The sequence below is a fragment of the Pinus tabuliformis genome, chromosome 5_1 (assembly GCF_031772625.1).
Source record: "Pinus tabuliformis cultivar Carrire ecotype Pingquan chromosome 5_1, CPIR1, whole genome shotgun sequence".
NCBI classification, from domain to species: Eukaryota; Viridiplantae; Streptophyta; class Pinopsida; order Pinales; family Pinaceae; genus Pinus; species Pinus tabuliformis.
The window spans coordinates 831,224,607-831,238,744 of NC_142305.1; positions in this window are offsets into that span (position 1 = coordinate 831,224,607).

A 14,138-nucleotide genomic window follows, 5' to 3' on the forward strand; every position below is an offset into this window, starting at 1 on the left:
TCTGATGTCACGACCCATACACTTGTGAGCTCATCCTTGCATGTGATGAGCTTGGTTAGATACATAGAGATCATCTCATGCCTTTCACACTTTATCTTTCAAAGTTTGTCCTTTAGTGCCAGCTTCCTATGATCACTGCTATTCTGATATAAATATTTCAATGTTTTCCACATTGCATGCGGAGTCTCCTTCCCATGGAGGCTCAAGATAATGTGATCTCGCACTCCCTCCAAGAGAATTCTCCTAGCTCTAGCCACACACTTCCTGCTTCCACTTGCTCAGTCTTGTCAGTAGGCTTAGGAATTTCTTGATCAATGAAATCCTTAAGGCCATTATCTTCCAAAACGGCCACCATGCAATCCTTCCAAGCTATATAGTTTGAGCTGCCATCAAGGGCATACGCAAGCCTCAAACCATAGAATTCCATCAATGAAATAGATGTGATAAGAATTTGAGATCTATATTCCGAATAATAAACTACGAATTTCTCCTACTAGTATATTGTTCTTGCTTGATCACCTATGCTCCAATGCCATGTAGAAATTTCACTTGTAGAAAAAACCGATATATGTAATGTCCTAAAGCATAATACATGTTCTACTTCTACAAAGCATTAAGCGGAAGCATAATCGAATTCATAAGCAACATCAAGTAGAAACATGCATAACTGATCAAGAGAATTAATCACACATAACACAAGATATATCCAGGGGAAAGCACCAGCATAAAACCCCAACCATGTATTATCAATCAAGTGGAAATCCTCAACAACATACAAAAAGAATCAGCTCAATAGCTATCCTGCTCTCTCTATACTCTGATGATCTTCAATCAGAAGATGAAGATCATAGAATATCTAGGCCTCAATATATAGGCCACAAGTCCTCCAATCTCCTAAAATATGTATTTCTCTTGGAAATAGATGCTTCTCCATGCAAGGAATACTTACTAGAAATATCCAAGCATCTGATAGTACACTATCCCTCATCTGATCTCAACTGGGTCTCTGACAAAGCTGACATGCAACAATTATCCATGAGTGAATCCTCAGTTATCTAATATAATAGTTGTCGCATGCATGCAAGCATTAACAAACTATATTTTATTATTTTAACAACTTGCTAAAATAATCTAACTGGACTTGACTAGTTATAACTAAGTCAACTGATTCTCTCATTATAGAACTCATACTTATTCCCTCGGTCAGTGGAGGAAATTAAGGATAAATTCCTCAATCAGTGGGACAACTCATGTGCATGCTCACAAAGACTTCAAATTCAAATTTCCTTAACTAATTAACTCAAATGAATTAATTAATTAATATTTCCAACTGCTGTTAAGACCAAAATTAATTTTACTTCCTATATATAGACTAGGGACTGCTATAAATAGGAAGGGACCCAGAAATGCTATTTTTATACCATTCTATTTTTAGCAGTTTCACCTCTCACCCAGTGTGGCCAATGACCTCACTCGCCAAACTACTATTTTTAGACATTCTATTTTTAGTAGGTTTATTTTTAGCACATTCTAAATTTTGCATTTCTTGTTGCACATTTTTTAACGACCTGATGAGTCAAGGGTTTGGAAAAATTATGGAGAAAGAGAAAGAGGTCATGAACGAGGCTCACCAATCACCTTGACTCTATGCAGCAAAAAAAGATTCATGTTTCTGTGAGAATAGAAACAAAAATAAAACTAAATCAACACTCGAAATAGTGTTTAATGACTATGATTTTACAACTCACTTGTGAAGATTGACAAGAGGAAATGAGAAAATCCCCTTGGTGCCACCAGTTGTAGAGCAACCTGATAGAGGAGTAGAATGGTGGTACTGAATGGGGGCTAGAGGTGAAACTATTACGATCAACCACCCTTGAATGATCTATGTCATTGATGGGAAACCGTAAAGATAAATGGTGGGGATTCGACCAGGTGTTCAAGATCCTAAAACAAGGAGTATATCGTGGCAACATCAAGGACCAGATATAGAATGATCGATTCCATGGAATGACTAATCTAATATATTTTAAGAGAAAACTAAGCCTTAATCCTTGGCAGGGTCTCCAAAGTTCCCACACCAAATAAATGATATATACATATATTAATTTCCATAATAATGTTGCATGTAGAGATAGTATAAGAGCCTGTTGATGATCTTATTAAGTTCATGAGACCCCATTATATGAAACTGTCATTTTTTCCAATGTTAACCCAGGTAACAAATAAAATAAATTAAATGTATTATTGATTAAATTTAAATGCGTTGGTTTAAGGCACAACATCATATATATATATATATATATATATTGTAGTCAATGTTACAAGTGGTGTGAGAGCCTAGTTACAATATCATGGCCTATTTGGGAAATATAAAAAAGTATATGTCTGTGACCACAGAAGAAGTATGATGAGAAGAGGAGATGGAAGTATACAATTGATAAGACCTACTAGGGAATCAAGCTCCATACCCATCTTAGAAGTTACTCCAGAGATGTGGGTTCAACTAGAAGGATGTCACCAAAACTCAATTATTATGTTGTTGGAAACTGTACAATAACTAAGAGCTAAAATGCCTAGTTTGAGGGAAGATAATAAGAGGCTAATGTGCGATGAATAACAAATACTAAAAAATCCTATATAACAGTTCGAATCATAGAACTTCCTTGCCTATTTTTGGTAATGAAGATAGTGTTGGACATTGGATAAATCAATTCTCCTTGTGTGTTTCACGACATGGACTAATTTCCTCTCATGGATTCATATCTTTGGTGATGTGATCATAGACTAAGATTTACCGGTTTTGGTCTAACAACAATTTTGATTCCCAGCTAGTGGTATCAGAGCGTAGGTCATGAGTTTGATACACACCTGGTTCATGTTGGGAGGAGATTGTTGGATTTTGGATAAATCAACACTCCCTGTGTGTTTCACGACACAGACTAATAGCCTCTCATGGATCCTTATCTATAGTGCTGTGAGATTTGACTAACACCCACGGGTTTTGGTCTAATGACAATCGTGATTCCCAATAGACAGGGAAGAGGAACAGAGGCATAGAGGTGTAAATATGCCTGAACAAAGTGATACTCAGTGAGTGGAAGGGGATAAGGGTGGAAATGAGGAAGAATATGAAAATGTGTCAGATCACCCAAAGAATAAGAAGCAAAAGACAAAGCTAAAAGTGGAGTTCAAGAAAATTAAACCCCCAACTTTTGATGGGGAAATGGAAGAAGCTATTGAGGAATGGTTCATTAACATCAATAAATACTTCCAAATGTATGACTACGATGATAATTTGAAGGAAATATTAGCCATCTACTAGTTGCAGGGGAAGACCACATTATGGTGGGAAGAGTCAGGGTTGTTCATGTTGTTGATGAATGGAGGTGACTTGGGGAGACTTTTAAAAAGATTTTAGGCAAAACTATTTGACTAAGCAGTTCTATGATGACAAGGCGAAGGAGTTCCATGATCTATGATTGGGACAACTATCCACGAACGTGTTTGTCACCAAGTTTACCTCCTTGTTAAGATATGTAACCTATATACATGAGGAGAAGGCCAAGGTACAATATTTTATGATAAGTCTTCTAGTTTTTATGAGAGCACGATTGGAATTTGATAATCCAAAAACTATGGATGAAATCATGAGAAAAGCATGGTTCTGTTATCAACAAATGATGCAGAAGGGAGAAGTCAGCAAGGGATGGAGAAATAGTAAAGGAAATAAACCCTTCCAAAATATTACAAATAATAAAACTAGAGGTGCCAAGAACATATATAAAATCCAACATAACAAACCTTCTGGGAAGTCTCAACAAAAAAAAGTTAAATCAAAGAATGAATTTAAACAAGCAAAAGTATCTAGTAAAGCAAAAGTCAGTTTATCACAGAGACCTCCATTGCAATGTTGGGGTTGTGGGGAGCCTCATTACTATAAAAATTTCCCTCATCACACTAGATCATAGTGGGATTCCAATATTCATGAGGCTACTACAGTTGGAGAGGTGGCAGAAAGTATACCTAGGATTAATGCTTCCTTGGATGACCATCAAGCTGAATATCAACCTACAATGATAGAATTTGAAGGTAAGATGCATAACCATGTTGAGTCAATTTTAATAGACCCAAGAGCCAGCTTAAGTTATGTCAGTCATAGAATTGTGGAGATGTGTCATCTACAAGTCAAAATTTTAAATTTTTTTGGTTCGTACAACTGGCCATGGGTGAGAAAAGGAGGGTAACTACCAAAATAGATGACTGTCCAATTAAGATAGTAGGCCAATTAATATTAGATGAATTTCACAAGAGACCCTATGCTACTCATCCCGGCTACTAAAAAAATTTCACTAATGTTAAGAAAGGTTATTTTTGGCCCGGTATGAGAAAATATATCATTGAATACTTGGCCAAATTCTTGGAATGTCATCATGTTAAAGTGGAACATCAACACCAAGCTGCAATGTTTCACCCATTATCCATCCCATAATGGAAATGGGAGGTAACTACTCTGAATTTTATTACTGTCTTACCTAAAACTAAGAAACATAATGACTCAATTATGGTGGTGGTGGATAACTTAAGCAAGGAAGCTCATTTTATCCATGTTCAATCCAATAAAATCATACAAATTATGGACATATTTATGCAGGATATCTTTAGACTTCATGGAATGCCAAAAGTTATGATTTATGACAGAGATGTGAAATTCACATTAGTATTTTTGAAAAATCTCTTTACAGTCTAGGGACTCAGGTTTATTTGGCACTGCCTATCACCCACAAACCGATGGGAAGACGGAGCAAGTGAACCAAATATTAGAAGATATATTAAAAATGTATGTAATGCAACAACCTAGTAAATGGGAAGAGTACCTACAACTAGTGGAATTTTCATACAATAAAAATTACCATGAACCATTAAAGATGATCCCTTTCAAAGTCTTATAAGGAAGAAGATGTAGAAAACCTATTAATTAGAATAACCTGTAGGATAAATTTTTTCTAGGTCCAGACATGTTGATAGAAATGGAGTTCACTATGAGGAAGGTCTCACAACATTTGAAGGCTACCCAAGACAGGAAAAATCTTATGAAGGTAGGAAAATAAATTATAAGGAATTTTAAGTAGGGGACCATGTATATGTTCGAGTGAAACCCAAGGAAAGCACTATATAGTGGAAAGGTTGTGCAAAATTAAACCCATGGTATTGTATACCCTTCCAAATTCTTGAAGGAATTAGACCTGTTGCATACAAACTTGCATTACCTAGCCATATACGGGTCCATAATTTGTTTCACATTTATTTACTCAAGAATATTTATATGACTCTAAACATATTATTAACTCATAAGAGGTGCAGGTAACATTTTGATAGACAATTTTTTTGCTAATAATTAATGGTATTATTATTAAACATTCTTGAGTTAATGGCATTTTATGATGTGGACAGGTAGAACTAGACGAAGAGTTTGTGGTAGAACCTTTGTGTATACTCCATTGGAGAGAAACAATACTATGAAGGCGAGCCATCACCGAGGTTAAAGTGCAAAGTAAGCACATTAGCCCAGAAGAGGCCACCTGGGAGGATGAAGGCTTTATGCAAGGATCGTATCCTAATATGCTTCAAGAACATCAATAAACACCGAGGACCATGTTTTTCTCATGCAGGTAAGATGTGACACCCATGAGCATGTAAATAGTTGTCATTTATTTTTAAGGTGTGAAGACTTGGTAGCTTAGATTGGTAAAGACAAGTAAAATAACTTGAACTATACAGTTTAATTATTTATATTCTTCCTTTAGTTAGTCATGTTTAGTTACAGAAATTACAGGGGAAATACTTATAAAAAATATATAAAAGAATCTTGAGTTTCCAGATGATTAGAAAGTTACTTCCTTCCCTAAAAGAGATTAAAAGAAAAGATCTCAGAAAAGAGGAAAATGTGTTCCTGAGGGGGAAAGTTAAGAAGAAGAACTTGTGATAGGACGCTATAAAGGAAGAAGCAATAGTATTGCAAACATGGTCTCCTTGAGCTAGTCATAGCCAATGGAAACCATTTAAAATAAATTCTAGACTAGACAAAGGGCCTTGAGTTTTCAGAATGAGTTCTATCCAATCTTGTTCTGGAAACTAAAAGGCTCAGGGGGGATCTGGACCTAATTTCCAATCTCACAGGTTTGGTGGATAAAGGAGTCTCTCCCTAGGGTAATTTCTATGAGAGAGCTAAGTAGGACAGATAAGTAATATTTAATTTTGTAAAAGATTGTATTTTTAAAAAGAAATCAATTTTCGGAAATGTGTTAATCGAATGGTGAAATACGAGTTTTATTTAAGATCAGTTTTGTGTAATACAATTAAATTGTCATAAGTTTAAATGTATTAGAACTTGAGTTATGAAAGACCTAACGAAATGGAAATATACTATGCATAGCATGAATGAAAGTGTAATATATCCACTCACATTGATGTGTAAATAGAAGAATTCTTTTTGGTCAAAGGAAAATTGATAAGGCCAAGTTCAAGTGTTTTGTGTAAATAGGAGACTAAAACTCATTTATTCGAAAGCGTATTTTTTTTTTGTATCACCGAATCTTGCCTATAACCTAGAGAACGATAGGAGGGGGGTGCTAATAGGCTTGTTAACCACATATGGAATGGTAATTGTAATTAAAACTGCACTGAAAAGGGATTTGGATAGTCTCTGAGACTGAAGCTAGGCTTAGTTTGGAAACAATCCTCCTTCCAAAACTATTGAATCTTTTAGCCAAGGTATGAAAAAGAAGCCCACTAGGGTTGAGAATATATAATTAACATGGCTAAAAACATTTTTGTGAAGAAATAACTTAATAACCTTCAGGTATTCATTGAATAAGTCAAACAATAACTATGTGCATAATATATTAACATTGAACAACAAGAAAATATAATAAAAATTATGCAAATGTAACATTTGAGGTATGCTTAGAAGGCGCTGCTTCACTAAACATATGATACAACCATAACCACAAATAATTTCAAAAGAACCATTTATGTACAATTTTGTTTTAACGATAATAGAGGAAAAACTTATTACTCCATTCCAGGTCCAAAAACCCACACGATACACAATATCAATTCCAAAACTCCAGTGGGAAATTATAATCACTTTTTATAACCCAACGAGAGAAAAAAAACATTAATTGTGGCCACATGAGCCTTAAATAAGACTCGGAATATAACTATTGTTATCATAACAGAAAAATAACAAGTTGCAATGCCCTATTGAGAGCTTGCCAGACTTAGTATCCATTTTACCCTTAAATCAATCAGAGCTACAAATGATACATTTAAAGAAAATAACCCTTATGTATAGCCATGATTTTGTGGACACTCCAGAGGTAGGTTAAAGAACCCAGATCAGATTAATTACGGTTGCCCCACGAGCCCTAAGGAAAACGAACTTACAAGTTGACGTCAGGGAGACTCACTGATAATTTCCAATGAGAAATAAATTCATAAGTTACACTGGTAAGCTATTGAATGAGGAAATTATGCATAGATGTACTCATATTTAGCCGTAACGAACAGACATAAATGAAGAAAAAAAGAAAACCCCTGAATGGATTTGGGAGTCTCATCTTATGAACACGCGGGGAAAATGGAAGAGGACTCGAGATACTCTAGGTACCTATATGACAGAGACATAAGGTTTGGCGTGAATCTCAGAGAGGAAAATTGATAGTTAAGCTAAAAAAGGGATAGGTGCAAATTACTTAATGAATCGCAAGTTTGGGCAAATGCTGGAGCAAGAGAAAGAGGTCATGAACCAGGCTCACCAATCACCTTCACTCTACACTGTGAAGCAAACACAAAACTAAACCAACACTCCAAACAATGTTAAATGACTATGAGTTTACAAATGACCTGTGAATATTGACAAGAGGAAAGGAGTGAAAACCCTTGCAACCACCGGTCACACAGAAACCTGACGAAGGAGAAGAATGGTGGAACTGGATGTGAGTCGGAGGTGAAACAGTTACCATCAACCACTGTCGAATAATTTGCGTTGTTGATGGGAAACCCTAAAGATGACCGTTGGTGATTCAACTAGGTGTTTAGGATCCTAAAATTAGGAGTCTATCATGGAAACATTAAGGACCAAACCTAGAATTATTGACTCCATGACATGAGTAATCAAATATTTGTTGAGAGTGGCCTAAGCCTTAATCCTTGGTGGGGTATCCAAAGTTACCAAACCAAATAAATGATATATACATATATTAATTGCCATAATAATGTTGCACACAGAGATAGTATAAGAGCAAGCTAATGATCTTATTAAACTCATGAGACCCCATTATGTGAAACTACCCTTTATTTCGATGTTAACCTAGGTAAAAAAACAAAATAAATTAAATGTATTATTGATTAGAGATACATCCGCTCGTCTAAGCAATAATATATATATATATATATATATATATATATATATATATATATATATGTATATGTATATATATGTTGTGGTGAGCGTTACACTTACATTGACAAATGAAAAAATTATGTAAGTCCTTGAGCTTGATTAATCGATTAATTTATTTACTTCACATCCTAATTCTTTAGTTTTTCTGAAAGCAAAGACTATAGGATTAGATTTTTTGATTGATCATTATTAATTTAGCATTGACTAATGTAAGTTACAATTATTTATGAAAATTTTCCCAAAACATAATTTCTATATTTACTGGAAAGACTATGTTGACCTACAACATTTGTTAACATATGAAGTTTAAATTTACATATGTTTTAGTGGATATATTAAAAAAATAGAAAATAAAATCTTGTATATTAAGAAACTTTGTTAATAAAAAATAAACAATATATAAATTTATTTTCATATTTTATTTCAACGAAGTAGATCTCACGTAAAAATGTAAATATGTAAACATGTAAGTGTAAATATAAATGAAAATATAATTTTTAACATTCTTAATAATTTTAACAGGTCATCTCTATTGAAATAACACGTCTATTCCTAAATATATAAATTTAACAGAAAAACAAAGTGTCGAACTGTATTTGTGAGAAAAAACTTAAGTGAAAGTGAGAAGTGTGAAATTATATTTTTAAAAAGGGATTTTAGGAGCTATGTGAAGTGGAAGAAATATTTTTTTTGGAAAGGATTTAAGTGTCAGAACAAACCATGTTTGATTTCGATTTCTCCTCCCCTGCATTTTTGTTTTTACCTTTCTCATCTGCTTCGAATCCATGGATCCTATTCTGTGTAATGATCATTGCTACCACTAGAATAAATATTTATATGAATCTCTACAATTATTAATCTCTAGAATTCCGAATTCAAAGCATAATTCTTCAAATTGGTCTTGATGTGTATAGAAAATAGAAATAAATCAAACAATTGGTTACACACAATTGACCCGTGCAGAAACGTAAATGATTTAACATAAAAATAGTTACTATAAGTCTTACCCTAGTCAATCCTAGCTTTGAATAGTCAATCCTACCAAAAACTGATGATTGGTATGACAAGCAATCAAAATAAGTCTCGCTTAAATATGGTTGAATATATTTTCTATTTTCTATTAAAATAGGATTGAATTTTAAAAGAAAATATCGCTTAAATATGGTTGAATATATTTTTCTACTTTCTATTAAAATAGGATCAAATTTTAAAAGAAAATATCCTACCATTTTAAACGTTGTTGCCTCTAATTGTTTCCCAGCTTGACCATTCTAACGGGCGAATTCGAATCTCGGACAACCTTTTAGTCAGTTTAAATTTATTTGTATTTCGAAAAATTCATTTAAAAAACACCATTTCATCGAATATCAAATTCTGACTTTAAGAAAATCAAGAATTAGACTGGTTGAAGCACAAAAGAGATTCCACTAGACTCAGAGTCCAATTTCCAGACCAATAGACCATGGAACCATGAATGATAACTATTTTAAATTTTGTTCCCTCTAATTGATTCCCAACTTGACCAATCCGACGGGTGAGTCCAAATCTCGACCAACCTTTCAGTTGGTTTAAATTTATTCATATTTTGAAAAACACATTAAAAAAACACCATTTCACCTAATATCGAATTATACAATACTATATTAAAAAAAGGATAGAAGCACAAAAAGCTTCCGCCGATATTTCAACTCGGGTTACTGGATTTAGAGTTAAATTTCCTGACCACCAGACTATGGAACCATGAATGATAACACAATGGACTTAATGGTATTTCAAGGAAATAGTAAAAACTAAGTCTTTAGGAATTTTGACCGGGTGACTTAGATTTGTATAATTTTCAAGACATGTCTTCGTACAATTTTCAAGACATGTCTTACCTATCTAAAAGAAAAATTCAGAAACATAAAATTAGAGATGTCTTATCACCTAACAATATCTATATAGACGAGTGAAAATCCTTTAGAGTAGAGCATAAGATATAGTTAAATATAAAAGGTATGCTAATTTATAGAATCATTTAAGAAGTTATTACCATTATATGTTAACTTTAACAATACTTTAACTTTAAGAATGATGAAAGGGTAATACAAGTAATAATTCATTATATTTAACTTTAACAATATGTTAACTTTAACAATACTTTAATTTTAAGAATGATGAAAGGGTAATACAAGTAATAATTCACTTATTTACAATGAATCAATTAATCATATGTATATAATTTAGCTAGGATGAATTATGTATTTAAATATTCATATAAGTAAGATTTAACTAAGCAAATTATAATTTATTCATATATCTTCTAAGTAAATATCTTATGTTTATGGATCTTATATTTATTATAGTTTTTTTAATCGTATATTGCTTATTTCCTGTCCTTTTTCCATTGACATTATATATTTAAAAATTTAAAGTTCAATTTTTACATATGTTTTTAATATATAATTAGATATGAAGGAAAATAAAGTTCAAATATAACTTTTGTTCACATTTTTAAAATATAATTAAAGATAAAGGAAACGTTTTTCCATATAATATGTGATTAAGGTGTATTGATGGGACATATAAGAAAGAGGAGGAATTGCTAATTTAATCCTTAAGGATGAATCCTCTACTTATTATTTCCTTAAAGTAATCCTTAATATTGATGATGAATCATTAATATTAAGTGATAAAGAGCATTACTCTAATTCAAACATTTCTAAACTTATTTTGCAGTGAATGCATTTATTTTAGTGTTGATATATATGTACACTACATGCATTGATTTATGTGTAAATGTTAGATTTAAACCTATTTTAATAAATGCATTGATGCATTTATTTTAGTGTCTATTTAAAGTAATTATTGATTATTGACAAGATGGATTGATCTTTGTGTTGCAGTGACTAACATAACCATGTCATCTCGTAATAACCACAAGGATGATCTGTCTATTGAGAGTATAAGAAGGAAAAGACGTCAACGTGTTAGACAACAAAAAGAGGAAGAAATAGAGAATTCAAAAGAAATATGTGGTGAAGAAAGAGAAGATCGAAGAGAGAAGAAAAGTGAAGAACAAAAATCAAATCGAGAAGAATATCAATGAGAAAATCAATGATCACATCAAATGACAACATAAGAGTATGAATAAAAGAGGGTGAATAGAGAAAATCAAGTAGCATATCAAAGAGAATATAGACAAAGAAATACACAACAAAAAAGAGAAGAAGAAAATGCACATGAAATGACAACATAAGAGTTTGAAGAACAAATGGTGAATAGAGAAAATCAAGAATCATATCAAAGAGTCTATAGACAAAAACATGAAAAAAAAGATTAGAGGAAGAAAATGCACATCAAATGACAACGGAAGATTCTGAAAAACATTGGGTGAATAGAGAAAATCGAGTAACATATCAAAGAGAATATAGAAAAGAAAGGCACAACAAAAAAGAGAAGAAGAAAATGCACAAAAAAGAGGAGATGGACAAGAAAAGGTGAACAAAATGACATTTGAATAGCATGAAGAATAAATGAAACAAAAAGTTGAACAATAATATAAACCTATAATTCTTGATGATATGCAATACCAACAAAGAAAGGCACAAAAAATCCCAATTGAAGAGTCTAAAGAACATAGGGTGAATAAGGAAAATTGAGCAACATATGAAGATAATATCAAAGAGCATATAGACAAATAAAGGCACAACAAAAAAGAGAATAAGAAAATGCACAATAAAGAAGAGATGAACAAGAAAAGGTGAAGAAAATGACATCTAAAGAGCATGAAGAACAAAGGAAATAAAAATCTGAACAAGAAAATCAACCTATAATTCTTGATGATATGCAATACAACAAATAAAGGTACAACAAATCACAACTAAAGAGTCTGAAGAACAAAGGGTGAATAGAGAAAGTCGAGCAGCATATCAAAATATAATATCAAAGAACATATAGACAAAGAAAGGAACAACAAAAAAAAATAAGAAGAAAATGCACAACAAAGAAGAGCTGGAGAAGAAAAATTGAAGGAAATGACATCTTAAGAGCATGAAGAACAAAGGAAATAGAATTTTGAACAAGAAGATCAACCTATAATTCTTGATGATATATAATATCAACAAAGAAAGGCACATCAAATATCAACTGAAGGGTATGAAGAATAGAGGGTGAATAGAGAAAATCAAGCATCACATAAAAAAGAATATCAAAGAGCAACAGAAAAAGAAAGGCACAAAAAAATAAGAATAAAATGCACAATGAAGAAGATATGGACAAGAAAAAGTGAAGGAAATAACATCTAAAGAGCATGAAGAACAAAGGAAACAAAAATATGAATAAGAAGACTAACCTATAATTCTTGATGATATGCAATATCAACAAAGGCATAACAAATCACAACTCAAGAGTATGAAAAAAAAAGTGTGAATAGAGAAAATCGAGGAACATATCAAAGAGAATATGAAAGAGCATATAGATAGAGAAAGGAACAAGAAAAATAAGAATAAGAAAATGCACAACAAAGAAGAGATGGAGAAGATACACCTATAATTCTTGCTAATATGCATGCCGTGCATCAAAATTTTCGTGATAGGATTGATCGATTGGTTGAAAATCATATGTGCCATGTGTGTGAAGAGTCATATCTTGGAATTCAAGTAATTAATAAAAATACAGGTCCAATGTGTATTATATGTAACCGAGAAGGAACTGGTAATAGATTTTCAACTGATAATCATATGAATCTAGGAAGATAGTCTAAAGTTCTTATAGAACTAGCTCAAGTTGAAGAGATGTTAATAGCATGGGCAAGTCCAATTTCATAGGTTATGCACTCGATAGGTGGAAAACATAAATATAGAGGAAACACGATTAATTTTTTGCAAGAGGTTCCCCATCTTGCCATGAAATTACCTAGACATATTAAATACTTGGATTTTATTATTGTGGTGCACAAAAAAGGGGGAAAAGAATCAAATTATAATTTTACTGTTAGAATAGATATTGTATCGTGTGCATTATATTATAAGATTAAGAATGATCCATATTATTGTGGAGTTCAAGTTGATAACAATGAACTTAGATAATTTCCAAGTTGCACAGATGTTTCTCATATGATTAATGTTGTTACTTTGGAAAGTATAGATATTGACACTGAATTTTCAATGTTTGAAGGACTTCGAGGGAATGATGATGAATTAGATGGGTTACACACATCTTCTTTTGTAGAAAATATTCCTAATGCATGATGAGAGATTGATATTATTTGAGATTGGGTAGAGAACCCTAATGGAAAGGAACATAACCCTAATGTAGAAGAAGTACTTAGTTGGCCTAGCATTGGTTCATCTCAAATTAATGAATATAACACAGTGGGATTATTTAATATGGCGTTTCTAGCATTGTTCTCGAAGGATAAAGAAGATTGGTTGCAAGCATGAAAGAAAAATGTTAATCATAATGATATTGAAAAACATCTTCACCAATATCATGACAACAGGTTTGAAAGGCACCCACGATTCAGATACTTTTTACTCAATACCATCATGAGACATCGTGCTCAATCTTCCTCTACAGTTTTTGTAAAAAGGAATTTGACATATCTACCAAAAAAAATAAAGGAGTTATGAGAACATCTACAAAATCTTCCAGAATCATGACTTGGAGAAATATTAATGCAATTTGGAAC